This window comes from Paramisgurnus dabryanus, chromosome 9, assembly GCF_030506205.2.
Source record: "Paramisgurnus dabryanus chromosome 9, PD_genome_1.1, whole genome shotgun sequence".
NCBI classification, from domain to species: Eukaryota; Metazoa; Chordata; class Actinopteri; order Cypriniformes; family Cobitidae; genus Paramisgurnus; species Paramisgurnus dabryanus.
In genome coordinates this window covers 5,493,930-5,511,978 of record NC_133345.1, presented here as the reverse complement: position 1 = coordinate 5,511,978, position 18,049 = coordinate 5,493,930, and the positions used below count along the sequence as shown (strand labels likewise).

Sequence of the window (18,049 nt, the reverse complement as noted above, 5' to 3'; positions counted from 1 at the left end):
ACGCATTCATGGGAAAAAATGACATAAAAAAAAATTATTAATTAATTAAATGCTTACAGCACCTGGTATTCCCAGGCGGTCTCCCATCCAAGTACTAACCAGGCCCGACCCTGCTTGGCTTCCGAGATCAGACGAGAGCGGGCGTGCTCAGGGTGGTGTGGCCGTAAGCGAGTGCTGACTCGCTTCGATAGACACTTCAAGACTTATGTGGCAACGCCATGACATCAGTGAACGCTTACAGAAAGGTCGCATTCATGGGAAAAAATGACATAAAAAAATATTTAATTAATTAAATGCTTACAGCACCTGGTATTCCCAGGCGGTCTCCCATCCAAGTACTAACCAGGCCCGACCCTGCTTGGCTTCCGAGATCAGACGAGAGCGGGCGTGCTCAGGGTGGTGTGGCCGTAAGCGAGTGCAGACTTGATTCGAGAGACACTTCAAAACTAATGTGGCAACGCCATGCCATGGGAGAACGCTTACAGAAAGGACGCATTCATGGGAAAAAGAGACATAAAAAAATTATTAATTAATTAAATGCTTAGAGCACCTGGTATTCCCAGGCGGTCTCCCATCCAAGTACTAACCAGGCCCGACCCTGCTTGGCTTACGAGATCAGACGAGAGCGGGCGTGCTCAGGGTGGCGTGGCCGTAAGCGAGTGCTGACTTGATTCGAGAGACACTTCAAAACTAATGTGGCAACGCCATGCCATGGGAGAACGCTTACAGAAAGGACGCATTCATGGGAAAAATGACATAAATAATTAATTAATTTAATTCTTACAGCACCAGGTATTCCCAGGCGGTCTCCCATCCAAGTACTAACCAGGCCCGACCCTGCTTGGCTTCCGAGATCAGACGAGAGCGGGCGTGCTCAGGGTGGTGTGGCCGTAAACGAGTGCTGACTCGATTCGAGAGACACTTCAAGGCTAATGTGGCAACGCAATGACATCGGTAAATGGTTACAGAAAGGACGCATTCATGGGAAAAAATGACATAAAAAAAATAATTAATTAATTAAATGCTTACAGCACCTGGTATTCCCAGGCGGTCTCCCATCCAAGTACTAACCAGGCCCGACCCTGCTTGGCTTCCGAGATCAGACGAGAGCGGGCGTGCTCAGGGTGGTGTGGCCGTAAGCGAGTGCTGACTCGATTCGAGAGACACTTCAAGGCTAATGTGGCAACGCAATGACATCGGTAAATGGTTACAGAAAGGACGCATTCATGGGAAAATATGACATAAATAAATATTTAATTAATTAAATGCTTACAGCACCTGGTATTCCCAGGCGGTCTCCCATCCAAGTACTAACCAGGCCCGACCCTGCTTGGCTTCCGAGATCAGACGAGAGCGGGCGTGCTCAGGGTGGCGTGGCCGTAAGCGAGTGCTGACTTGATTCGAGAGACACTTCAAAACTAATGTGGCAACGCCATGCCATGGGAGAACGCTTACAGAAAGGACGCATTCATGGGAAAAATGACATAAATAATTAATTAATTTAATTCTTACAGCACCAGGTATTCCCAGGCGGTCTCCCATCCAAGTACTAACCAGGCCCGACCCTGCTTGGCTTCCGAGATCAGACGAGAGCGGGCGTGCTCAGGGTGGTGTGGCCGTAAACGAGTGCTGACTCGATTCGAGAGACACTTCAAGGCTAATGTGGCAACGCAATGACATCGGTAAATGGTTACAGAAAGGACGCATTCATGGGAAAAAATGACATAAAAAAAATAATTAATCAATTAAATTATTACAGCATCTGGTATTCCCAGGCGGTCTCCCATCCAAGTACTAACCAGGCCCGACCCTGCTTGGCTTCCGAGATCAGACGAGAGCGGGCGTGCTCAGGGTGGTGTGGCCGTAAACGAGTGCTGACCCGATTCGAGAGACACTTCAAGGCTAATGTGGCAACGCAATGACATCGGTAAATGGTTACAGAAAGGACGCATTCATGGGAAAAAATGACATAAAAAAAATAATTAATTAATTAAATGCTTACAGCACCTGGTATTCCCAGGCGGTCTCCCATCCAAGTACTAACCAGGCCCGACCCTGCTTGGCTTGCGAGATCAGACGAGAGCGGGCGTGCTCAGGGTGGTGTGGCCGTAAGCGAGTGCTGACTCGCTTCGATAGACACTTCAAGACTTATGTGGCAACGCCATGACATCACTGAACGCTTACAGAAAGATCGCATTCATGGGAAAAAATGACATAAAAAAATAATTAATTAATTAAATGCTTACAGCACCTGGTATTCCCAGGCGGTCTCCCATCCAAGTACTAACCAGGCCCGACCCTGCTTGGCTTCCGAGATCAGACGAGAGCGGGCGTGCTCAGGGTGGTGTGGCCGTAAGCGAGTGCTGACTCGATTCGAGAGACACTTCAAGGCTAATGTGGCAACGCAATGACATCGGTAAATGGTTACAGAAAGGACGCATTCATGGGAAAAAATGACATAAAAAAAATTATTAATTAATTAAATGCTTACAGCACCTGGTATTCCCAGGCGGTCTCCCATCCAAGTACTAACCAGGCCCGACCCTGCTTGGCTTCCGAGATCAGACGAGAGCGGGCGTGCTCAGGGTGGTGTGGCCGTAAGCGAGTGCAGACTTGATTCGAGAGACACTTCAAAACTAATGTGGCAACGCCATGCCATGGGAGAACGCTTACAGAAAGGACGCATTCATGGGAAAAAATGACATAAAAAAATAATTAATTAATTAAATGCTTAGAGCACCTGGTATTCCCAGGCGGTCTCCCATCCAAGTACTAACCAGGCCCGACCCTGCTTGGCTTACGAGATCAGACGAGAGCGGGCGTGCTCAGGGTGGCGTGGCCGTAAGCGAGTGCTGACTCGATTCGAGAGACACTTCAAGGCTAATGTGGCAACGCAATGACATCGGTAAATGGTTACAGAAAGGACGCATTCATGGGAAAATATGACATAAATAAATATTTAATTAATTAAATGCTTACAGCACCTGGTATTCCCAGGCGGTCTCCCATCCAAGTACTAACCAGGCCCGACCCTGCTTGGCTTCCGAGATCAGACGAGAGCGGGCGTGCTCAGGGTGGTGTGGCCGTAAGCGAGTGCTGACTCGCTTCGATAGACACTTCAAGACTTATGTGGCAACGCCATGACATCGGTGAACACTTACAGAAATATCGCATTCATGGGAAAAAATGACATAAAAAAATAATTAATTAATTCAATACTTACAGCACCTGGTATTCCCAGGCTGTCTCCCATCCAAGTACTATCCAGGCCCGACCCTGCTTGGCTTACGAGATCAGACGAGAACGGGCGTGCTCAGGGTGGTGTGGCCGTAAGCGAGTGCTGACTCGATTCGAGAGACACTTCAAGGCTAATGTGGCAACGCAATGACATCGGTAAATGGTTACAGAAAGGACGCATTCATGGGAAAAAATGACATAAAAAAAATTATTAATTAATTAAATGCTTACAGCACCTGGTATTCCCAGGCGGTCTCCCATCCAAGTACTAACCAGGCCCGACCCTGCTTGGCTTCCGAGATCAGACGAGAGCGGGCGTGCTCAGGGTGGTGTGGCCGTAAGCGAGTGCAGACTTGATTCGAGAGACACTTCAAAACTAATGTGGCAACGCCATGCCATGGGAGAACGCTTACAGAAAGGACGCATTCATGGGAAAAAATGACATAAAAAAATTATTAATTAATTAAATGCTTAGAGCACCTGGTATTCCCAGGCGGTCTCCCATCCAAGTACTAACCAGGCCCGACCCTGCTTGGCTTACGAGATCAGACGAGAGCGGGCGTGCTCAGGGTGGCGTGGCCGTAAGCGAGTGCTGACTTGATTCGAGAGACACTTCAAAACTAATGTGGCAACGCCATGCCATGGGAGAACGCTTACAGAAAGGACGCATTCATGGGAAAAATGACATAAATAATTAATTAATTTAATTCTTACAGCACCAGGTATTCCCAGGCGGTCTCCCATCCAAGTACTAACCAGGCCCGACCCTGCTTGGCTTCCGAGATCAGACGAGAGCGGGCGTGCTCAGGGTGGTGTGGCCGTAAACGAGTGCTGACTCGATTCGAGAGACACTTCAAGGCTAATGTGGCAACGCAATGACATCGGTAAATGGTTACAGAAAGGACGCATTCATGGGAAAAAATGACATAAAAAAAATAATTAATTAATTAAATGCTTACAGCACCTGGTATTCCCAGGCGGTCTCCCATCCAAGTACTAACCAGGCCCGACCGTGCTTGGCTTCCGAGATCAGACGAGAGCGGGCGTGCTCAGGGTGGTGTGGCCGTAAGCGAGTGCTGACTCGATTCGAGAGACACTTCAAGGCTAATGTGGCAACGCAATGACATCGGTAAATGGTTACAGAAAGGACGCATTCATGGGAAAATATGACATAAATAAATATTTAATTAATTAAATGCTTACAGCACCTGGTATTCCCAGGCGGTCTCCCATCCAAGTACTAACCAGGCCCGACCCTGCTTGGCTTCCGAGATCAGACGAGAGCGGGCGTGCTCAGGGTGGCGTGGCCGTAAGCGAGTGCTGACTTGATTCGAGAGACACTTCAAAACTAATGTGGCAACGCCATGCCATGGGAGAACGCTTACAGAAAGGACGCATTCATGGGAAAAATGACATAAATAATTAATTAATTTAATTCTTACAGCACCAGGTATTCCCAGGCGGTCTCCCATCCAAGTACTAACCAGGCCCGACCCTGCTTGGCTTCCGAGATCAGACGAGAGCGGGCGTGCTCAGGGTGGTGTGGCCGTAAACGAGTGCTGACTCGATTCGAGAGACACTTCAAGGCTAATGTGGCAACGCAATGACATCGGTAAATGGTTACAGAAAGGACGCATTCATGGGAAAAAATGACATAAAAAAAATAATTAATCAATTAAATTATTACAGCATCTGGTATTCCCAGGCGGTCTCCCATCCAAGTACTAACCAGGCCCGACCCTGCTTGGCTTCCGAGATCAGACGAGAGCGGGCGTGCTCAGGGTGGTGTGGCCGTAAGCGAGTGCAGACTTGATTCGAGAGACACTTCAAAACTAATGTGGCAACGCCATGCCATGGGAGAACGCTTACAGAAAGGACGCATTCATGGGAAAAAATGACATAAAAAAATTATTAATTAATTAAATGCTTAGAGCACCTGGTATTCCCAGGCGGTCTCCCATCCAAGTACTAACCAGGCCCGACCCTGCTTGGCTTACGAGATCAGACGAGAGCGGGCGTGCTCAGGGTGGCGTGGCCGTAAGCGAGTGCTGACTTGATTCGAGAGACACTTCAAAACTAATGTGGCAACGCCATGCCATGGGAGAACGCTTACAGAAAGGACGCATTCATGGGAAAAATGACATAAATAATTAATTAATTTAATTCTTACAGCACCAGGTATTCCCAGGCGGTCTCCCATCCAAGTACTAACCAGGCCCGACCCTGCTTGGCTTCCGAGATCAGACGAGAGCGGGCGTGCTCAGGGTGGTGTGGCCGTAAACGAGTGCTGACTCGATTCGAGAGACACTTCAAGGCTAATGTGGCAACGCAATGACATCGGTAAATGGTTACAGAAAGGACGCATTCATGGGAAAAAATGACATAAAAAAAATAATTAATTAATTAAATGCTTACAGCACCTGGTATTCCCAGGCGGTCTCCCATCCAAGTACTAACCAGGCCCGACCCTGCTTGGCTTCCGAGATCAGACGAGAGCGGGCGTGCTCAGGGTGGTGTGGCCGTAAGCGAGTGCTGACTCGATTCGAGAGACACTTCAAGGCTAATGTGGCAACGCAATGACATCGGTAAATGGTTACAGAAAGGACGCATTCATGGGAAAAAATGACATAAAAAAAATAATTAATTAATTAAATGCTTACAGCACCTGGTATTCCCAGGCGGTCTCCCATCCAAGTACTAACCAGGCCCGACCCTGCTTGGCTTCCGAGATCAGACGAGAGCGGGCGTGCTCAGGGTGGCGTGGCCGTAAGCGAGTGCTGACTCGATTCGAGAGACACTTCAAGGCTAATGTGGCAACGCAATGACATCGGTAAATGGTTACAGAAAGGACGCATTCATGGGAAAATATGACATAAATAAATATTTAATTAATTAAATGCTTACAGCACCTGGTATTCCCAGGCGGTCTCCCATCCAAGTACTAACCAGGCCCGACCCTGCTTGGCTTCCGAGATCAGACGAGAGCGGGCGTGCTCAGGGTGGTGTGGCCGTAAGCGAGTGCTGACTCGCTTCGATAGACACTTCAAGACTTATGTGGCAACGCCATGACATCGGTGAACACTTACAGAAAGATCGCATTCATGGGAAAAAATGACATAAAAAAATAATTAATTAATTAAATGCTTACAGCACCTGGTATTCCCAGGCGGTCTCCCATCCAAGTACTAACCAGGCCCGACCCTGCTTGGCTTACGAGATCAGACGAGAACGGGCGTGCTCAGGGTGGTGTGGCCGTAAGCGAGTGCTGACTCGATTCGAGAGACACTTCAAGGCTAATGTGGCAACGCAATGACATCGGTAAATGGTTACAGAAAGGACGCATTCATGGGAAAAAATGACATAAAAAAAATAATTAATTAATTAAATGCTTACAGCACCTGGTATTCCCAGGCGGTCTCCCATCCAAGTACTAACCAGGCCCGACCCTGCTTGGCTTCCGAGATCAGACGAGAGCGGGCGTGCTCAGGGTGGTGTGGCCGTAAGCGAGTGCTGACTCGCTTCGATAGACACTTCAAGACTTATGTGGCAACGCCATGACATCAGTGAACGCTTACAGAAAGGTCGCATTCATGGGAAAAAATGACATAAAAAAATATTTAATTAATTAAATGCTTACAGCACCTGGTATTCCCAGGCGGTCTCCCATCCAAGTACTAACCAGGCCCGACCCTGCTTGGCTTCCGAGATCAGACGAGAGCGGGCGTGCTCAGGGTGGTGTGGCCGTAAGCGAGTGCTGACTCGATTCGAGAGACACTTCAAGGCTAATGTGGCAATGCAATGACATCGGTAAATGGTTACAGAAAGGACGCATTCATGGGAAAAAATGACATAAAAAAAATTATTAATTAATTAAATGCTTACAGCACCTGGTATTCCCAGGCGGTCTCCCATCCAAGTACTAACCAGGCCCGACCCTGCTTGGCTTCCGAGATCAGACGAGAGCGGGCGTGCTCAGGGTGGTGTGGCCGTAAGCGAGTGCTGACTCGCTTCGATAGACACTTCAAGACTTATGTGGCAACGCCATGACATCAGTGAACGCTTACAGAAAGGTCGCATTCATGGGAAAAAATGACATAAAAAATAATTAATTAATTAAATGCTTACAGCACCTGGTATTCCCAGGCGGTCTCCCATCCAAGTACTAACCAGGCCCGACCCTGCTTGGCTTCCGAGATCAGACGAGAGCGGGCGTGCTCAGGGTGGTGTGGCCGTAAGCGAGTGCTGACTCGATTCGAGAGACACTTCAAGGCTAATGTGGCAACGCAATGACATCGGTAAATGGTTACAGAAAGGACGCATTCATGGGAAAAAATGACATAAAAAAAATTATTAATTAATTAAATGCTTACAGCACCTGGTATTCCCAGGCGGTCTCCCATCCAAGTACTAACCAGGCCCGACCCTGCTTGGCTTCCGAGATCAGACGAGAGCGGGCGTGCTCAGGGTGGTGTGGCCGTAAGCGAGTGCAGACTTGATTCGAGAGACACTTCAAAACTAATGTGGCAACGCCATGCCATGGGAGAACGCTTACAGAAAGGACGCATTCATGGGAAAAAATGACATAAAAAAATAATTAATTAATTAAATGCTTAGAGCACCTGGTATTCCCAGGCGGTCTCCCATCCAAGTACTAACCAGGCCCGACCCTGCTTGGCTTCCGAGATCAGACGAGAACGGGCGTGCTCAGGGTGGTGTGGCCGTAAGCGAGTGCTGACTCGATTCGAGAGACACTTCAAGGCTAATGTGGCAACGCAATGACATCGGTAAATGGTTACAGAAAGGACGCATTCATGGGAAAAAATGACATAAAAAAAAAATTATTAATTAATTAAATGCTTACAGCACCTGGTATTCCCAGGCGGTCTCCCATCCAAGTACTAACCAGGCCCGACCCTGCTTGGCTTCCGAGATCAGACGAGAGCGGGCGTGCTCAGGGTGGTGTGGCCGTAAGCGAGTGCTGACTCGCTTCGATAGACACTTCAAGACTTATGTGGCAACGCCATGACATCAGTGAACGCTTACAGAAAGGTCGCATTCATGGGAAAAAATGACATAAAAAAATATTTAATTAATTAAATGCTTACAGCACCTGGTATTCCCAGGCGGTCTCCCATCCAAGTACTAACCAGGCCCGACCCTGCTTGGCTTCCGAGATCAGACGAGAGCGGGCGTGCTCAGGGTGGTGTGGCCGTAAGCGAGTGCTGACTCGATTCGAGAGACACTTCAAGGCTAATGTGGCAACGCAATGACATCGGTAAATGGTTACAGAAAGGACGCATTCATGGGAAAAAATGACATAAAAAAAATTATTAATTAATTAAATGCTTACAGCACCTGGTATTCCCAGGCGGTCTCCCATCCAAGTACTAACCAGGCCCGACCCTGCTTGGCTTCCGAGATCAGACGAGAGCGGGCGTGCTCAGGGTGGTGTGGCCGTAAGCGAGTGCAGACTTGATTCGAGAGACACTTCAAAACTAATGTGGCAACGCCATGCCATGGGAGAACGCTTACAGAAAGGACGCATTCATGGGAAAAAATGACATAAAAAAATTATTAATTAATTAAATGCTTAGAGCACCTGGTATTCCCAGGCGGTCTCCCATCCAAGTACTAACCAGGCCCGACCCTGCTTGGCTTACGAGATCAGACGAGAGCGGGCGTGCTCAGGGTGGCGTGGCCGTAAGCGAGTGCTGACTTGATTCGAGAGACACTTCAAAACTAATGTGGCAACGCCATGCCATGGGAGAACGCTTACAGAAAGGACGCATTCATGGGAAAAATGACATAAATAATTAATTAATTTAATTCTTACAGCACCAGGTATTCCCAGGCGGTCTCCCATCCAAGTACTAACCAGGCCCGACCCTGCTTGGCTTCCGAGATCAGACGAGAGCGGGCGTGCTCAGGGTGGTGTGGCCGTAAACGAGTGCTGACTCGATTCGAGAGACACTTCAAGGCTAATGTGGCAACGCAATGACATCGGTAAATGGTTACAGAAAGGACGCATTCATGGGAAAAAATGACATAAAAAAAATAATTAATTAATTAAATGCTTACAGCACCTGGTATTCCCAGGCGGTCTCCCATCCAAGTACTAACCAGGCCCGACCCTGCTTGGCTTCCGAGATCAGACGAGAGCGGGCGTGCTCAGGGTGGTGTGGCCGTAAGCGAGTGCTGACTCGATTCGAGAGACACTTCAAGGCTAATGTGGCAACGCAATGACATCGGTAAATGGTTACAGAAAGGACGCATTCATGGGAAAATATGACATAAATAAATATTTAATTAATTAAATGCTTACAGCACCTGGTATTCCCAGGCGGTCTCCCATCCAAGTACTAACCAGGCCCGACCCTGCTTGGCTTCCGAGATCAGACGAGAGCGGGCGTGCTCAGGGTGGCGTGGCCGTAAGCGAGTGCTGACTTGATTCGAGAGACACTTCAAAACTAATGTGGCAACGCCATGCCATGGGAGAACGCTTACAGAAAGGACGCATTCATGGGAAAAATGACATAAATAATTAATTAATTTAATTCTTACAGCACCAGGTATTCCCAGGCGGTCTCCCATCCAAGTACTAACCAGGCCCGACCCTGCTTGGCTTCCGAGATCAGACGAGAGCGGGCGTGCTCAGGGTGGTGTGGCCGTAAACGAGTGCTGACTCGATTCGAGAGACACTTCAAGGCTAATGTGGCAACGCAATGACATCGGTAAATGGTTACAGAAAGGACGCATTCATGGGAAAAAATGACATAAAAAAAATAATTAATTAATTAAATGCTTACAGCACCTGGTATTCCCAGGCGGTCTCCCATCCAAGTACTAACCAGGCCCGACCCTGCTTGGCTTGCGAGATCAGACGAGAGCGGGCGTGCTCAGGGTGGTGTGGCCGTAAGCGAGTGCTGACTCGCTTCGATAGACACTTCAAGACTTATGTGGCAACGCCATGACATCACTGAACGCTTACAGAAAGATCGCATTCATGGGAAAAAATGACATAAAAAAATAATTAATTAATTAAATGCTTACAGCACCTGGTATTCCCAGGCGGTCTCCCATCCAAGTACTAACCAGGCCCGACCCTGCTTGGCTTCCGAGATCAGACGAGAGCGGGCGTGCTCAGGGTGGTGTGGCCGTAAGCGAGTGCTGACTCGATTCGAGAGACACTTCAAGGCTAATGTGGCAACGCAATGACATCGGTAAATGGTTACAGAAAGGACGCATTCATGGGAAAAAATGACATAAAAAAAATTATTAATTAATTAAATGCTTACAGCACCTGGTATTCCCAGGCGGTCTCCCATCCAAGTACTAACCAGGCCCGACCCTGCTTGGCTTCCGAGATCAGACGAGAGCGGGCGTGCTCAGGGTGGTGTGGCCGTAAGCGAGTGCAGACTTGATTCGAGAGACACTTCAAAACTAATGTGGCAACGCCATGCCATGGGAGAACGCTTACAGAAAGGACGCATTCATGGGAAAAAATGACATAAAAAAATAATTAATTAATTAAATGCTTAGAGCACCTGGTATTCCCAGGCGGTCTCCCATCCAAGTACTAACCAGGCCCGACCCTGCTTGGCTTACGAGATCAGACGAGAGCGGGCGTGCTCAGGGTGGCGTGGCCGTAAGCGAGTGCTGACTCGATTCGAGAGACACTTCAAGGCTAATGTGGCAACGCAATGACATCGGTAAATGGTTACAGAAAGGACGCATTCATGGGAAAATATGACATAAATAAATATTTAATTAATTAAATGCTTACAGCACCTGGTATTCCCAGGCGGTCTCCCATCCAAGTACTAACCAGGCCCGACCCTGCTTGGCTTCCGAGATCAGACGAGAGCGGGCGTGCTCAGGGTGGTGTGGCCGTAAGCGAGTGCTGACTCGCTTCGATAGACACTTCAAGACTTATGTGGCAACGCCATGACATCGGTGAACACTTACAGAAATATCGCATTCATGGGAAAAAATGACATAAAAAAATAATTAATTAATTCAATGCTTACAGCACCTGGTATTCCCAGGCTGTCTCCCATCCAAGTACTATCCAGGCCCGACCCTGCTTGGCTTACGAGATCAGACGAGAACGGGCGTGCTCAGGGTGGTGTGGCCGTAAGCGAGTGCTGACTCGATTCGAGAGACACTTCAAGGCTAATGTGGCAACGCAATGACATCGGTAAATGGTTACAGAAAGGACGCATTCATGGGAAAAAATGACATAAAAAAAATTATTAATTAATTAAATGCTTACAGCACCTGGTATTCCCAGGCGGTCTCCCATCCAAGTACTAACCAGGCCCGACCCTGCTTGGCTTCCGAGATCAGACGAGAGCGGGCGTGCTCAGGGTGGTGTGGCCGTAAGCGAGTGCTGACTCGATTCGAGAGACACTTCAAGGCTAATGTGGCAACGCAATGACATCGGTAAATGGTTACAGAAAGGACGCATTCATGGGAAAATATGACATAAATAAATATTTAATTAATTAAATGCTTACAGCACCTGGTATTCCCAGGCGGTCTCCCATCCAAGTACTAACCAGGCCCGACCCTGCTTGGCTTCCGAGATCAGACGAGAGCGGGCGTGCTCAGGGTGGCGTGGCCGTAAGCGAGTGCTGACTTGATTCGAGAGACACTTCAAAACTAATGTGGCAACGCCATGCCATGGGAGAACGCTTACAGAAAGGACGCATTCATGGGAAAAAATGACATAAAAAAATTATTAATTAATTAAATGCTTAGAGCACCTGGTATTCCCAGGCGGTCTCCCATCCAAGTACTAACCAGGCCCGACCCTGCTTGGCTTACGAGATCAGACGAGAGCGGGCGTGCTCAGGGTGGCGTGGCCGTAAGCGAGTGCTGACTTGATTCGAGAGACACTTCAAAACTAATGTGGCAACGCCATGCCATGGGAGAACGCTTACAGAAAGGACGCATTCATGGGAAAAATGACATAAATAATTAATTAATTTAATTCTTACAGCACCAGGTATTCCCAGGCGGTCTCCCATCCAAGTACTAACCAGGCCCGACCCTGCTTGGCTTCCGAGATCAGACGAGAGCGGGCGTGCTCAGGGTGGTGTGGCCGTAAACGAGTGCTGACTCGATTCGAGAGACACTTCAAGGCTAATGTGGCAACGCAATGACATCGGTAAATGGTTACAGAAAGGACGCATTCATGGGAAAAAATGACATAAAAAAAATAATTAATTAATTAAATGCTTACAGCACCTGGTATTCCCAGGCGGTCTCCCATCCAAGTACTAACCAGGCCCGACCCTGCTTGGCTTCCGAGATCAGACGAGAGCGGGCGTGCTCAGGGTGGTGTGGCCGTAAGCGAGTGCTGACTCGATTCGAGAGACACTTCAAGGCTAATGTGGCAACGCAATGACATCGGTAAATGGTTACAGAAAGGACGCATTCATGGGAAAATATGACATAAATAAATATTTAATTAATTAAATGCTTACAGCACCTGGTATTCCCAGGCGGTCTCCCATCCAAGTACTAACCAGGCCCGACCCTGCTTGGCTTCCGAGATCAGACGAGAGCGGGCGTGCTCAGGGTGGCGTGGCCGTAAGCGAGTGCTGACTTGATTCGAGAGACACTTCAAAACTAATGTGGCAACGCCATGCCATGGGAGAACGCTTACAGAAAGGACGCATTCATGGGAAAAATGACATAAATAATTAATTAATTTAATTCTTACAGCACCAGGTATTCCCAGGCGGTCTCCCATCCAAGTACTAACCAGGCCCGACCCTGCTTGGCTTCCGAGATCAGACGAGAGCGGGCGTGCTCAGGGTGGTGTGGCCGTAAACGAGTGCTGACTCGATTCGAGAGACACTTCAAGGCTAATGTGGCAACGCAATGACATCGGTAAATGGTTACAGAAAGGACGCATTCATGGGAAAAAATGACATAAAAAAAATAATTAATCAATTAAATTATTACAGCATCTGGTATTCCCAGGCGGTCTCCCATCCAAGTACTAACCAGGCCCGACCCTGCTTGGCTTCCGAGATCAGACGAGAGCGGGCGTGCTCAGGGTGGTGTGGCCGTAAGCGAGTGCAGACTTGATTCGAGAGACACTTCAAAACTAATGTGGCAACGCCATGCCATGGGAGAACGCTTACAGAAAGGACGCATTCATGGGAAAAAATGACATAAAAAAATTATTAATTAATTAAATGCTTAGAGCACCTGGTATTCCCAGGCGGTCTCCCATCCAAGTACTAACCAGGCCCGACCCTGCTTGGCTTCCGAGATCAGACGAGAGCGGGCGTGCTCAGGGTGGTGTGGCCGTAAGCGAGTGCTGACTCGCTTCGATAGACACTTCAAGACTTATGTGGCAACGCCATGACATCAGTGAACGCTTACAGAAAGGTCGCATTCATGGGAAAAAATGACATAAAAAATAATTAATTAATTAAATGCTTACAGCACCTGGTATTCCCAGGCGGTCTCCCATCCAAGTACTAACCAGGCCCGACCCTGCTTGGCTTCCGAGATCAGACGAGAGCGGGCGTGCTCAGGGTGGTGTGGCCGTAAGCGAGTGCTGACTCGATTCGAGAGACACTTCAAGGCTAATGTGGCAACGCAATGACATCGGTAAATGGTTACAGAAAGGACGCATTCATGGGAAAAAATGACATAAAAAAAATTATTAATTAATTAAATGCTTACAGCACCTGGTATTCCCAGGCGGTCTCCCATCCAAGTACTAACCAGGCCCGACCCTGCTTGGCTTCCGAGATCAGACGAGAGCGGGCGTGCTCAGGGTGGTGTGGCCGTAAGCGAGTGCAGACTTGATTCGAGAGACACTTCAAAACTAATGTGGCAACGCCATGCCATGGGAGAACGCTTACAGAAAGGACGCATTCATGGGAAAAAATGACATAAAAAAATAATTAATTAATTAAATGCTTAGAGCACCTGGTATTCCCAGGCGGTCTCCCATCCAAGTACTAACCAGGCCCGACCCTGCTTGGCTTCCGAGATCAGACGAGAACGGGCGTGCTCAGGGTGGTGTGGCCGTAAGCGAGTGCTGACTCGATTCGAGAGACACTTCAAGGCTAATGTGGCAACGCAATGACATCGGTAAATGGTTACAGAAAGGACGCATTCATGGGAAAAAATGACATAAAAAAAAATTATTAATTAATTAAATGCTTACAGCACCTGGTATTCCCAGGCGGTCTCCCATCCAAGTACTAACCAGGCCCGACCCTGCTTGGCTTCCGAGATCAGACGAGAGCGGGCGTGCTCAGGGTGGTGTGGCCGTAAGCGAGTGCTGACTCGCTTCGATAGACACTTCAAGACTTATGTGGCAACGCCATGACATCAGTGAACGCTTACAGAAAGGTCGCATTCATGGGAAAAAATGACATAAAAAAATATTTAATTAATTAAATGCTTACAGCACCTGGTATTCCCAGGCGGTCTCCCATCCAAGTACTAACCAGGCCCGACCCTGCTTGGCTTCCGAGATCAGACGAGAGCGGGCGTGCTCAGGGTGGTGTGGCCGTAAGCGAGTGCTGACTCGATTCGAGAGACACTTCAAGGCTAATGTGGCAACGCAATGACATCGGTAAATGGTTACAGAAAGGACGCATTCATGGGAAAAAATGACATAAAAAAAATTATTAATTAATTAAATGCTTACAGCACCTGGTATTCCCAGGCGGTCTCCCATCCAAGTACTAACCAGGCCCGACCCTGCTTGGCTTCCGAGATCAGACGAGAGCGGGCGTGCTCAGGGTGGTGTGGCCGTAAGCGAGTGCAGACTTGATTCGAGAGACACTTCAAAACTAATGTGGCAACGCCATGCCATGGGAGAACGCTTACAGAAAGGACGCATTCATGGGAAAAAATGACATAAAAAAATTATTAATTAATTAAATGCTTAGAGCACCTGGTATTCCCAGGCGGTCTCCCATCCAAGTACTAACCAGGCCCGACCCTGCTTGGCTTACGAGATCAGACGAGAGCGGGCGTGCTCAGGGTGGCGTGGCCGTAAGCGAGTGCTGACTTGATTCGAGAGACACTTCAAAACTAATGTGGCAACGCCATGCCATGGGAGAACGCTTACAGAAAGGACGCATTCATGGGAAAAATGACATAAATAATTAATTAATTTAATTCTTACAGCACCAGGTATTCCCAGGCGGTCTCCCATCCAAGTACTAACCAGGCCCGACCCTGCTTGGCTTCCGAGATCAGACGAGAGCGGGCGTGCTCAGGGTGGTGTGGCCGTAAACGAGTGCTGACTCGATTCGAGAGACACTTCAAGGCTAATGTGGCAACGCAATGACATCGGTAAATGGTTACAGAAAGGACGCATTCATGGGAAAAAATGACATAAAAAAAAATAATTAATTAATTAAATGCTTACAGCACCTGGTATTCCCAGGCGGTCTCCCATCCAAGTACTAACCAGGCCCGACCCTGCTTGGCTTCCGAGATCAGACGAGAGCGGGCGTGCTCAGGGTGGTGTGGCCGTAAGCGAGTGCTGACTCGATTCGAGAGACACTTCAAGGCTAATGTGGCAACGCAATGACATCGGTAAATGGTTACAGAAAGGACGCATTCATGGGAAAATATGACATAAATAAATATTTAATTAATTAAATGCTTACAGCACCTGGTATTCCCAGGCGGTCTCCCATCCAAGTACTAACCAGGCCCGACCCTGCTTGGCTTCCGAGATCAGACGAGAGCGGGCGTGCTCAGGGTGGCGTGGCCGTAAGCGAGTGCTGACTTGATTCGAGAGACACTTCAAAACTAATGTGGCAACGCCATGCCATGGGAGAACGCTTACAGAAAGGACGCATTCATGGGAAAAATGACATAAATAATTAATTAATTTAATTCTTACAGCACCAGGTATTCCCAGGCGGTCTCCCATCCAAGTACTAACCAGGCCCGACCCTGCTTGGCTTCCGAGATCAGACGAGAGCGGGCGTGCTCAGGGTGGTGTGGCCGTAAACGAGTGCTGACTCGATTCGAGAGACACTTCAAGGCTAATGTGGCAACGCAATGACATCGGTAAATGGTTACAGAAAGGACGCATTCATGGGAAAAAATGACATAAAAAAAATAATTAATCAATTAAATTATTACAGCATCTGGTATTCCCAGGCGGTCTCCCATCCAAGTACTAACCAGGCCCGACCCTGCTTGGCTTCCGAGATCAGACGAGAGCGGGCGTGCTCAGGGTGGTGTGGCCGTAAACGAGTGCTGACCCGATTCGAGAGACACTTCAAGGCTAATGTGGCAACGCAATGACATCGGTAAATGGTTACAGAAAGGACGCATTCATGGGAAAAAATGACATAAAAAAAATAATTAATTAATTAAATGCTTACAGCACCTGGTATTCCCAGGCGGTCTCCCATCCAAGTACTAACCAGGCCCGACCCTGCTTGGCTTCCGAGATCAGACGAGAGCGGGCGTGCTCAGGGTGGCGTGGCCGTAAGCGAGTGCTGACTCGATTCGAGAGACACTTCAAGGCTAATGTGGCAACGCAATGACATCGGTAAATGGTTACAGAAAGGACGCATTCATGGGAAAATATGACATAAAAAAAATAATTAATTAATTAAATGCTTACAGCACCTGGTATTCCCAGGCGGTCTCCCATCCAAGTACTAACCAGGCCCGACCCTGCTTGGCTTCCGAGATCAGACGAGAGCGGGCGTGCTCAGGGTGGTGTGGCCGTAAGCGAGTGCTGACTCGCTTCGATAGACACTTCAAGACTTATGTGGCAACGCCATGACATCAGTGAACGCTTACAGAAAGGTCGCATTCATGGGAAAAAATGACATAAAAAAATAATTAATTAATTAAATGCTTACAGCACCTGGTATTCCCAGGCGGTCTCCCATCCAAGTACTAACCAGGCCCGACCCTGCTTGGCTTCCGAGATCAGACGAGAGCGGGCGTGCTCAGGGTGGTGTGGCCGTAAGCGAGTGCTGACTCGATTCGAGAGACACTTCAAGGCTAATGTGGCAATGCAATGACATCGGTAAATGGTTACAGAAAGGACGCATTCATGGGAAAAAATGACATAAAAAAAATAATTAATCAATTAAATTATTACAGCATCTGGTATTCCCAGGCGGTCTCCCATCCAAGTACTAACCAGGCCCGACCCTGCTTGGCTTCCGAGATCAGACGAGAGCGGGCGTGCTCAGGGTGGTGTGGCCGTAAGCGAGTGCAGACTTGATTCGAGAGACACTTCAAAACTAATGTGGCAACGCCATGCCATGGGAGAACGCTTACAGAAAGGACGCATTCATGGGAAAAAATGACATAAAAAAATTATTAATTAATTAAATGCTTAGAGCACCTGGTATTCCCAGGCGGTCTCCCATCCAAGTACTAACCAGGCCCGACCCTGCTTGGCTTCCGAGATCAGACGAGAGCGGGCGTGCTCAGGGTGGTGTGGCCGTAAGCGAGTGCTGACTCGCTTCGATAGACACTTCAAGACTTATGTGGCAACGCCATGACATCAGTGAACGCTTACAGAAAGGTCGCATTCATGGGAAAAAATGACATAAAAAATAATTAATTAATTAAATGCTTACAGCACCTGGTATTCCCAGGCGGTCTCCCATCCAAGTACTAACCAGGCCCGACCCTGCTTGGCTTCCGAGATCAGACGAGAGCGGGCGTGCTCAGGGTGGTGTGGCCGTAAGCGAGTGCTGACTCGATTCGAGAGACACTTCAAGGCTAATGTGGCAACGCAATGACATCGGTAAATGGTTACAGAAAGGACGCATTCATGGGAAAA

The 18,049-nt window shown here is 48.4% G+C and overlaps 57 non-coding genes and 17 pseudogenes across 57 annotated transcripts; all 74 read right to left on the bottom strand.

The window, feature by feature from the left end:
- Positions 1 to 50: 50 nt before the first annotated feature.
- Positions 51 to 169, bottom strand: LOC135724858 (5S ribosomal RNA). The gene has a single exon (XR_010524513.1). It is a non-coding gene; the product is annotated as a 5S ribosomal RNA (ribosomal RNA).
- A 125-nt stretch (positions 170 to 294) lies between these two features.
- On the bottom strand, positions 295 to 413 carry LOC135724846 (5S ribosomal RNA). The gene has a single exon (XR_010524502.1). It is a non-coding gene; the product is annotated as a 5S ribosomal RNA (ribosomal RNA).
- A 125-nt stretch (positions 414 to 538) lies between these two features.
- On the bottom strand, positions 539 to 657 carry LOC135726450 (5S ribosomal RNA; annotated as a pseudogene).
- A 120-nt stretch (positions 658 to 777) lies between these two features.
- On the bottom strand, positions 778 to 896 carry LOC135724590 (5S ribosomal RNA). Its single transcript, XR_010524252.1, has one exon. It is a non-coding gene; the product is annotated as a 5S ribosomal RNA (ribosomal RNA).
- Positions 897 to 1,022: 126 nt separating this feature from the next.
- LOC135724835 (5S ribosomal RNA) lies at positions 1,023 to 1,141 on the bottom strand. Its single transcript, XR_010524491.1, has one exon. It is a non-coding gene; the product is annotated as a 5S ribosomal RNA (ribosomal RNA).
- Positions 1,142 to 1,266: 125 nt separating this feature from the next.
- Positions 1,267 to 1,385, bottom strand: LOC135723671 (5S ribosomal RNA). The gene has a single exon (XR_010523363.1). It is a non-coding gene; the product is annotated as a 5S ribosomal RNA (ribosomal RNA).
- A 120-nt stretch (positions 1,386 to 1,505) lies between these two features.
- Positions 1,506 to 1,624, bottom strand: LOC135724589 (5S ribosomal RNA). The gene has a single exon (XR_010524251.1). It is a non-coding gene; the product is annotated as a 5S ribosomal RNA (ribosomal RNA).
- Positions 1,625 to 1,750: 126 nt separating this feature from the next.
- Positions 1,751 to 1,869, bottom strand: LOC135726192 (5S ribosomal RNA; annotated as a pseudogene).
- A 126-nt stretch (positions 1,870 to 1,995) lies between these two features.
- Positions 1,996 to 2,114, bottom strand: LOC135725089 (5S ribosomal RNA). Its single transcript, XR_010524739.1, has one exon. It is a non-coding gene; the product is annotated as a 5S ribosomal RNA (ribosomal RNA).
- A 125-nt stretch (positions 2,115 to 2,239) lies between these two features.
- On the bottom strand, positions 2,240 to 2,358 carry LOC135724823 (5S ribosomal RNA). The gene has a single exon (XR_010524480.1). It is a non-coding gene; the product is annotated as a 5S ribosomal RNA (ribosomal RNA).
- Positions 2,359 to 2,484: 126 nt separating this feature from the next.
- On the bottom strand, positions 2,485 to 2,603 carry LOC135724811 (5S ribosomal RNA). The gene has a single exon (XR_010524468.1). It is a non-coding gene; the product is annotated as a 5S ribosomal RNA (ribosomal RNA).
- A 125-nt stretch (positions 2,604 to 2,728) lies between these two features.
- LOC135726449 (5S ribosomal RNA) lies at positions 2,729 to 2,847 on the bottom strand (annotated as a pseudogene).
- A 125-nt stretch (positions 2,848 to 2,972) lies between these two features.
- Positions 2,973 to 3,091, bottom strand: LOC135724799 (5S ribosomal RNA). The gene has a single exon (XR_010524457.1). It is a non-coding gene; the product is annotated as a 5S ribosomal RNA (ribosomal RNA).
- A 125-nt stretch (positions 3,092 to 3,216) lies between these two features.
- LOC135726393 (5S ribosomal RNA) lies at positions 3,217 to 3,335 on the bottom strand (annotated as a pseudogene).
- A 126-nt stretch (positions 3,336 to 3,461) lies between these two features.
- LOC135724788 (5S ribosomal RNA) lies at positions 3,462 to 3,580 on the bottom strand. The gene has a single exon (XR_010524446.1). It is a non-coding gene; the product is annotated as a 5S ribosomal RNA (ribosomal RNA).
- Positions 3,581 to 3,705: 125 nt separating this feature from the next.
- Positions 3,706 to 3,824, bottom strand: LOC135726448 (5S ribosomal RNA; annotated as a pseudogene).
- Positions 3,825 to 3,944: 120 nt separating this feature from the next.
- On the bottom strand, positions 3,945 to 4,063 carry LOC135724587 (5S ribosomal RNA). The gene has a single exon (XR_010524249.1). It is a non-coding gene; the product is annotated as a 5S ribosomal RNA (ribosomal RNA).
- Positions 4,064 to 4,189: 126 nt separating this feature from the next.
- LOC135723971 (5S ribosomal RNA) lies at positions 4,190 to 4,308 on the bottom strand. The gene has a single exon (XR_010523648.1). It is a non-coding gene; the product is annotated as a 5S ribosomal RNA (ribosomal RNA).
- Positions 4,309 to 4,433: 125 nt separating this feature from the next.
- On the bottom strand, positions 4,434 to 4,552 carry LOC135723670 (5S ribosomal RNA). The gene has a single exon (XR_010523362.1). It is a non-coding gene; the product is annotated as a 5S ribosomal RNA (ribosomal RNA).
- A 120-nt stretch (positions 4,553 to 4,672) lies between these two features.
- Positions 4,673 to 4,791, bottom strand: LOC135724586 (5S ribosomal RNA). Its single transcript, XR_010524248.1, has one exon. It is a non-coding gene; the product is annotated as a 5S ribosomal RNA (ribosomal RNA).
- A 126-nt stretch (positions 4,792 to 4,917) lies between these two features.
- On the bottom strand, positions 4,918 to 5,036 carry LOC135726157 (5S ribosomal RNA; annotated as a pseudogene).
- Positions 5,037 to 5,161: 125 nt separating this feature from the next.
- On the bottom strand, positions 5,162 to 5,280 carry LOC135726447 (5S ribosomal RNA; annotated as a pseudogene).
- Positions 5,281 to 5,400: 120 nt separating this feature from the next.
- LOC135724585 (5S ribosomal RNA) lies at positions 5,401 to 5,519 on the bottom strand. Its single transcript, XR_010524247.1, has one exon. It is a non-coding gene; the product is annotated as a 5S ribosomal RNA (ribosomal RNA).
- A 126-nt stretch (positions 5,520 to 5,645) lies between these two features.
- Positions 5,646 to 5,764, bottom strand: LOC135724776 (5S ribosomal RNA). The gene has a single exon (XR_010524435.1). It is a non-coding gene; the product is annotated as a 5S ribosomal RNA (ribosomal RNA).
- Positions 5,765 to 5,890: 126 nt separating this feature from the next.
- LOC135723669 (5S ribosomal RNA) lies at positions 5,891 to 6,009 on the bottom strand. Its single transcript, XR_010523361.1, has one exon. It is a non-coding gene; the product is annotated as a 5S ribosomal RNA (ribosomal RNA).
- Positions 6,010 to 6,134: 125 nt separating this feature from the next.
- On the bottom strand, positions 6,135 to 6,253 carry LOC135724764 (5S ribosomal RNA). Its single transcript, XR_010524424.1, has one exon. It is a non-coding gene; the product is annotated as a 5S ribosomal RNA (ribosomal RNA).
- A 125-nt stretch (positions 6,254 to 6,378) lies between these two features.
- On the bottom strand, positions 6,379 to 6,497 carry LOC135724031 (5S ribosomal RNA). The gene has a single exon (XR_010523706.1). It is a non-coding gene; the product is annotated as a 5S ribosomal RNA (ribosomal RNA).
- Positions 6,498 to 6,623: 126 nt separating this feature from the next.
- On the bottom strand, positions 6,624 to 6,742 carry LOC135724751 (5S ribosomal RNA). The gene has a single exon (XR_010524411.1). It is a non-coding gene; the product is annotated as a 5S ribosomal RNA (ribosomal RNA).
- A 125-nt stretch (positions 6,743 to 6,867) lies between these two features.
- LOC135724740 (5S ribosomal RNA) lies at positions 6,868 to 6,986 on the bottom strand. Its single transcript, XR_010524400.1, has one exon. It is a non-coding gene; the product is annotated as a 5S ribosomal RNA (ribosomal RNA).
- Positions 6,987 to 7,112: 126 nt separating this feature from the next.
- Positions 7,113 to 7,231, bottom strand: LOC135724729 (5S ribosomal RNA). The gene has a single exon (XR_010524389.1). It is a non-coding gene; the product is annotated as a 5S ribosomal RNA (ribosomal RNA).
- A 124-nt stretch (positions 7,232 to 7,355) lies between these two features.
- On the bottom strand, positions 7,356 to 7,474 carry LOC135724717 (5S ribosomal RNA). Its single transcript, XR_010524378.1, has one exon. It is a non-coding gene; the product is annotated as a 5S ribosomal RNA (ribosomal RNA).
- Positions 7,475 to 7,600: 126 nt separating this feature from the next.
- On the bottom strand, positions 7,601 to 7,719 carry LOC135724705 (5S ribosomal RNA). Its single transcript, XR_010524366.1, has one exon. It is a non-coding gene; the product is annotated as a 5S ribosomal RNA (ribosomal RNA).
- Positions 7,720 to 7,844: 125 nt separating this feature from the next.
- LOC135725057 (5S ribosomal RNA) lies at positions 7,845 to 7,963 on the bottom strand. Its single transcript, XR_010524710.1, has one exon. It is a non-coding gene; the product is annotated as a 5S ribosomal RNA (ribosomal RNA).
- Positions 7,964 to 8,091: 128 nt separating this feature from the next.
- Positions 8,092 to 8,210, bottom strand: LOC135724693 (5S ribosomal RNA). Its single transcript, XR_010524355.1, has one exon. It is a non-coding gene; the product is annotated as a 5S ribosomal RNA (ribosomal RNA).
- A 125-nt stretch (positions 8,211 to 8,335) lies between these two features.
- LOC135724682 (5S ribosomal RNA) lies at positions 8,336 to 8,454 on the bottom strand. The gene has a single exon (XR_010524344.1). It is a non-coding gene; the product is annotated as a 5S ribosomal RNA (ribosomal RNA).
- Positions 8,455 to 8,580: 126 nt separating this feature from the next.
- On the bottom strand, positions 8,581 to 8,699 carry LOC135724670 (5S ribosomal RNA). Its single transcript, XR_010524333.1, has one exon. It is a non-coding gene; the product is annotated as a 5S ribosomal RNA (ribosomal RNA).
- A 125-nt stretch (positions 8,700 to 8,824) lies between these two features.
- Positions 8,825 to 8,943, bottom strand: LOC135726446 (5S ribosomal RNA; annotated as a pseudogene).
- A 120-nt stretch (positions 8,944 to 9,063) lies between these two features.
- On the bottom strand, positions 9,064 to 9,182 carry LOC135724584 (5S ribosomal RNA). Its single transcript, XR_010524246.1, has one exon. It is a non-coding gene; the product is annotated as a 5S ribosomal RNA (ribosomal RNA).
- A 126-nt stretch (positions 9,183 to 9,308) lies between these two features.
- Positions 9,309 to 9,427, bottom strand: LOC135724658 (5S ribosomal RNA). The gene has a single exon (XR_010524321.1). It is a non-coding gene; the product is annotated as a 5S ribosomal RNA (ribosomal RNA).
- Positions 9,428 to 9,552: 125 nt separating this feature from the next.
- LOC135723668 (5S ribosomal RNA) lies at positions 9,553 to 9,671 on the bottom strand. The gene has a single exon (XR_010523360.1). It is a non-coding gene; the product is annotated as a 5S ribosomal RNA (ribosomal RNA).
- A 120-nt stretch (positions 9,672 to 9,791) lies between these two features.
- On the bottom strand, positions 9,792 to 9,910 carry LOC135724583 (5S ribosomal RNA). Its single transcript, XR_010524245.1, has one exon. It is a non-coding gene; the product is annotated as a 5S ribosomal RNA (ribosomal RNA).
- A 126-nt stretch (positions 9,911 to 10,036) lies between these two features.
- LOC135725088 (5S ribosomal RNA) lies at positions 10,037 to 10,155 on the bottom strand. The gene has a single exon (XR_010524738.1). It is a non-coding gene; the product is annotated as a 5S ribosomal RNA (ribosomal RNA).
- Positions 10,156 to 10,280: 125 nt separating this feature from the next.
- On the bottom strand, positions 10,281 to 10,399 carry LOC135724646 (5S ribosomal RNA). The gene has a single exon (XR_010524308.1). It is a non-coding gene; the product is annotated as a 5S ribosomal RNA (ribosomal RNA).
- A 126-nt stretch (positions 10,400 to 10,525) lies between these two features.
- Positions 10,526 to 10,644, bottom strand: LOC135724634 (5S ribosomal RNA). The gene has a single exon (XR_010524295.1). It is a non-coding gene; the product is annotated as a 5S ribosomal RNA (ribosomal RNA).
- A 125-nt stretch (positions 10,645 to 10,769) lies between these two features.
- LOC135726445 (5S ribosomal RNA) lies at positions 10,770 to 10,888 on the bottom strand (annotated as a pseudogene).
- Positions 10,889 to 11,013: 125 nt separating this feature from the next.
- On the bottom strand, positions 11,014 to 11,132 carry LOC135724623 (5S ribosomal RNA). Its single transcript, XR_010524284.1, has one exon. It is a non-coding gene; the product is annotated as a 5S ribosomal RNA (ribosomal RNA).
- Positions 11,133 to 11,257: 125 nt separating this feature from the next.
- LOC135726176 (5S ribosomal RNA) lies at positions 11,258 to 11,376 on the bottom strand (annotated as a pseudogene).
- Positions 11,377 to 11,502: 126 nt separating this feature from the next.
- On the bottom strand, positions 11,503 to 11,621 carry LOC135724611 (5S ribosomal RNA). Its single transcript, XR_010524273.1, has one exon. It is a non-coding gene; the product is annotated as a 5S ribosomal RNA (ribosomal RNA).
- A 125-nt stretch (positions 11,622 to 11,746) lies between these two features.
- LOC135723667 (5S ribosomal RNA) lies at positions 11,747 to 11,865 on the bottom strand. Its single transcript, XR_010523359.1, has one exon. It is a non-coding gene; the product is annotated as a 5S ribosomal RNA (ribosomal RNA).
- Positions 11,866 to 11,990: 125 nt separating this feature from the next.
- Positions 11,991 to 12,109, bottom strand: LOC135726443 (5S ribosomal RNA; annotated as a pseudogene).
- Positions 12,110 to 12,229: 120 nt separating this feature from the next.
- Positions 12,230 to 12,348, bottom strand: LOC135724582 (5S ribosomal RNA). Its single transcript, XR_010524244.1, has one exon. It is a non-coding gene; the product is annotated as a 5S ribosomal RNA (ribosomal RNA).
- Positions 12,349 to 12,474: 126 nt separating this feature from the next.
- On the bottom strand, positions 12,475 to 12,593 carry LOC135724600 (5S ribosomal RNA). Its single transcript, XR_010524261.1, has one exon. It is a non-coding gene; the product is annotated as a 5S ribosomal RNA (ribosomal RNA).
- A 125-nt stretch (positions 12,594 to 12,718) lies between these two features.
- On the bottom strand, positions 12,719 to 12,837 carry LOC135723666 (5S ribosomal RNA). The gene has a single exon (XR_010523358.1). It is a non-coding gene; the product is annotated as a 5S ribosomal RNA (ribosomal RNA).
- Positions 12,838 to 12,957: 120 nt separating this feature from the next.
- Positions 12,958 to 13,076, bottom strand: LOC135724581 (5S ribosomal RNA). The gene has a single exon (XR_010524243.1). It is a non-coding gene; the product is annotated as a 5S ribosomal RNA (ribosomal RNA).
- Positions 13,077 to 13,202: 126 nt separating this feature from the next.
- LOC135726156 (5S ribosomal RNA) lies at positions 13,203 to 13,321 on the bottom strand (annotated as a pseudogene).
- A 125-nt stretch (positions 13,322 to 13,446) lies between these two features.
- Positions 13,447 to 13,565, bottom strand: LOC135725213 (5S ribosomal RNA; annotated as a pseudogene).
- A 124-nt stretch (positions 13,566 to 13,689) lies between these two features.
- On the bottom strand, positions 13,690 to 13,808 carry LOC135724588 (5S ribosomal RNA). Its single transcript, XR_010524250.1, has one exon. It is a non-coding gene; the product is annotated as a 5S ribosomal RNA (ribosomal RNA).
- A 126-nt stretch (positions 13,809 to 13,934) lies between these two features.
- On the bottom strand, positions 13,935 to 14,053 carry LOC135724576 (5S ribosomal RNA). Its single transcript, XR_010524239.1, has one exon. It is a non-coding gene; the product is annotated as a 5S ribosomal RNA (ribosomal RNA).
- Positions 14,054 to 14,178: 125 nt separating this feature from the next.
- Positions 14,179 to 14,297, bottom strand: LOC135725056 (5S ribosomal RNA). The gene has a single exon (XR_010524709.1). It is a non-coding gene; the product is annotated as a 5S ribosomal RNA (ribosomal RNA).
- Positions 14,298 to 14,424: 127 nt separating this feature from the next.
- Positions 14,425 to 14,543, bottom strand: LOC135724565 (5S ribosomal RNA). Its single transcript, XR_010524228.1, has one exon. It is a non-coding gene; the product is annotated as a 5S ribosomal RNA (ribosomal RNA).
- A 125-nt stretch (positions 14,544 to 14,668) lies between these two features.
- On the bottom strand, positions 14,669 to 14,787 carry LOC135724553 (5S ribosomal RNA). Its single transcript, XR_010524217.1, has one exon. It is a non-coding gene; the product is annotated as a 5S ribosomal RNA (ribosomal RNA).
- A 126-nt stretch (positions 14,788 to 14,913) lies between these two features.
- LOC135724541 (5S ribosomal RNA) lies at positions 14,914 to 15,032 on the bottom strand. Its single transcript, XR_010524205.1, has one exon. It is a non-coding gene; the product is annotated as a 5S ribosomal RNA (ribosomal RNA).
- Positions 15,033 to 15,157: 125 nt separating this feature from the next.
- LOC135726442 (5S ribosomal RNA) lies at positions 15,158 to 15,276 on the bottom strand (annotated as a pseudogene).
- Positions 15,277 to 15,396: 120 nt separating this feature from the next.
- On the bottom strand, positions 15,397 to 15,515 carry LOC135724579 (5S ribosomal RNA). Its single transcript, XR_010524242.1, has one exon. It is a non-coding gene; the product is annotated as a 5S ribosomal RNA (ribosomal RNA).
- Positions 15,516 to 15,642: 127 nt separating this feature from the next.
- LOC135724530 (5S ribosomal RNA) lies at positions 15,643 to 15,761 on the bottom strand. Its single transcript, XR_010524194.1, has one exon. It is a non-coding gene; the product is annotated as a 5S ribosomal RNA (ribosomal RNA).
- A 125-nt stretch (positions 15,762 to 15,886) lies between these two features.
- LOC135723665 (5S ribosomal RNA) lies at positions 15,887 to 16,005 on the bottom strand. The gene has a single exon (XR_010523357.1). It is a non-coding gene; the product is annotated as a 5S ribosomal RNA (ribosomal RNA).
- Positions 16,006 to 16,125: 120 nt separating this feature from the next.
- On the bottom strand, positions 16,126 to 16,244 carry LOC135724578 (5S ribosomal RNA). Its single transcript, XR_010524241.1, has one exon. It is a non-coding gene; the product is annotated as a 5S ribosomal RNA (ribosomal RNA).
- Positions 16,245 to 16,370: 126 nt separating this feature from the next.
- On the bottom strand, positions 16,371 to 16,489 carry LOC135726191 (5S ribosomal RNA; annotated as a pseudogene).
- A 126-nt stretch (positions 16,490 to 16,615) lies between these two features.
- Positions 16,616 to 16,734, bottom strand: LOC135723664 (5S ribosomal RNA). Its single transcript, XR_010523356.1, has one exon. It is a non-coding gene; the product is annotated as a 5S ribosomal RNA (ribosomal RNA).
- Positions 16,735 to 16,860: 126 nt separating this feature from the next.
- Positions 16,861 to 16,979, bottom strand: LOC135724518 (5S ribosomal RNA). Its single transcript, XR_010524182.1, has one exon. It is a non-coding gene; the product is annotated as a 5S ribosomal RNA (ribosomal RNA).
- Positions 16,980 to 17,104: 125 nt separating this feature from the next.
- On the bottom strand, positions 17,105 to 17,223 carry LOC135724507 (5S ribosomal RNA). The gene has a single exon (XR_010524171.1). It is a non-coding gene; the product is annotated as a 5S ribosomal RNA (ribosomal RNA).
- A 126-nt stretch (positions 17,224 to 17,349) lies between these two features.
- Positions 17,350 to 17,468, bottom strand: LOC135726155 (5S ribosomal RNA; annotated as a pseudogene).
- Positions 17,469 to 17,593: 125 nt separating this feature from the next.
- LOC135725212 (5S ribosomal RNA) lies at positions 17,594 to 17,712 on the bottom strand (annotated as a pseudogene).
- A 124-nt stretch (positions 17,713 to 17,836) lies between these two features.
- On the bottom strand, positions 17,837 to 17,955 carry LOC135724495 (5S ribosomal RNA). The gene has a single exon (XR_010524159.1). It is a non-coding gene; the product is annotated as a 5S ribosomal RNA (ribosomal RNA).
- Between the last annotated feature and the right edge of the window lie 94 nt (positions 17,956 to 18,049).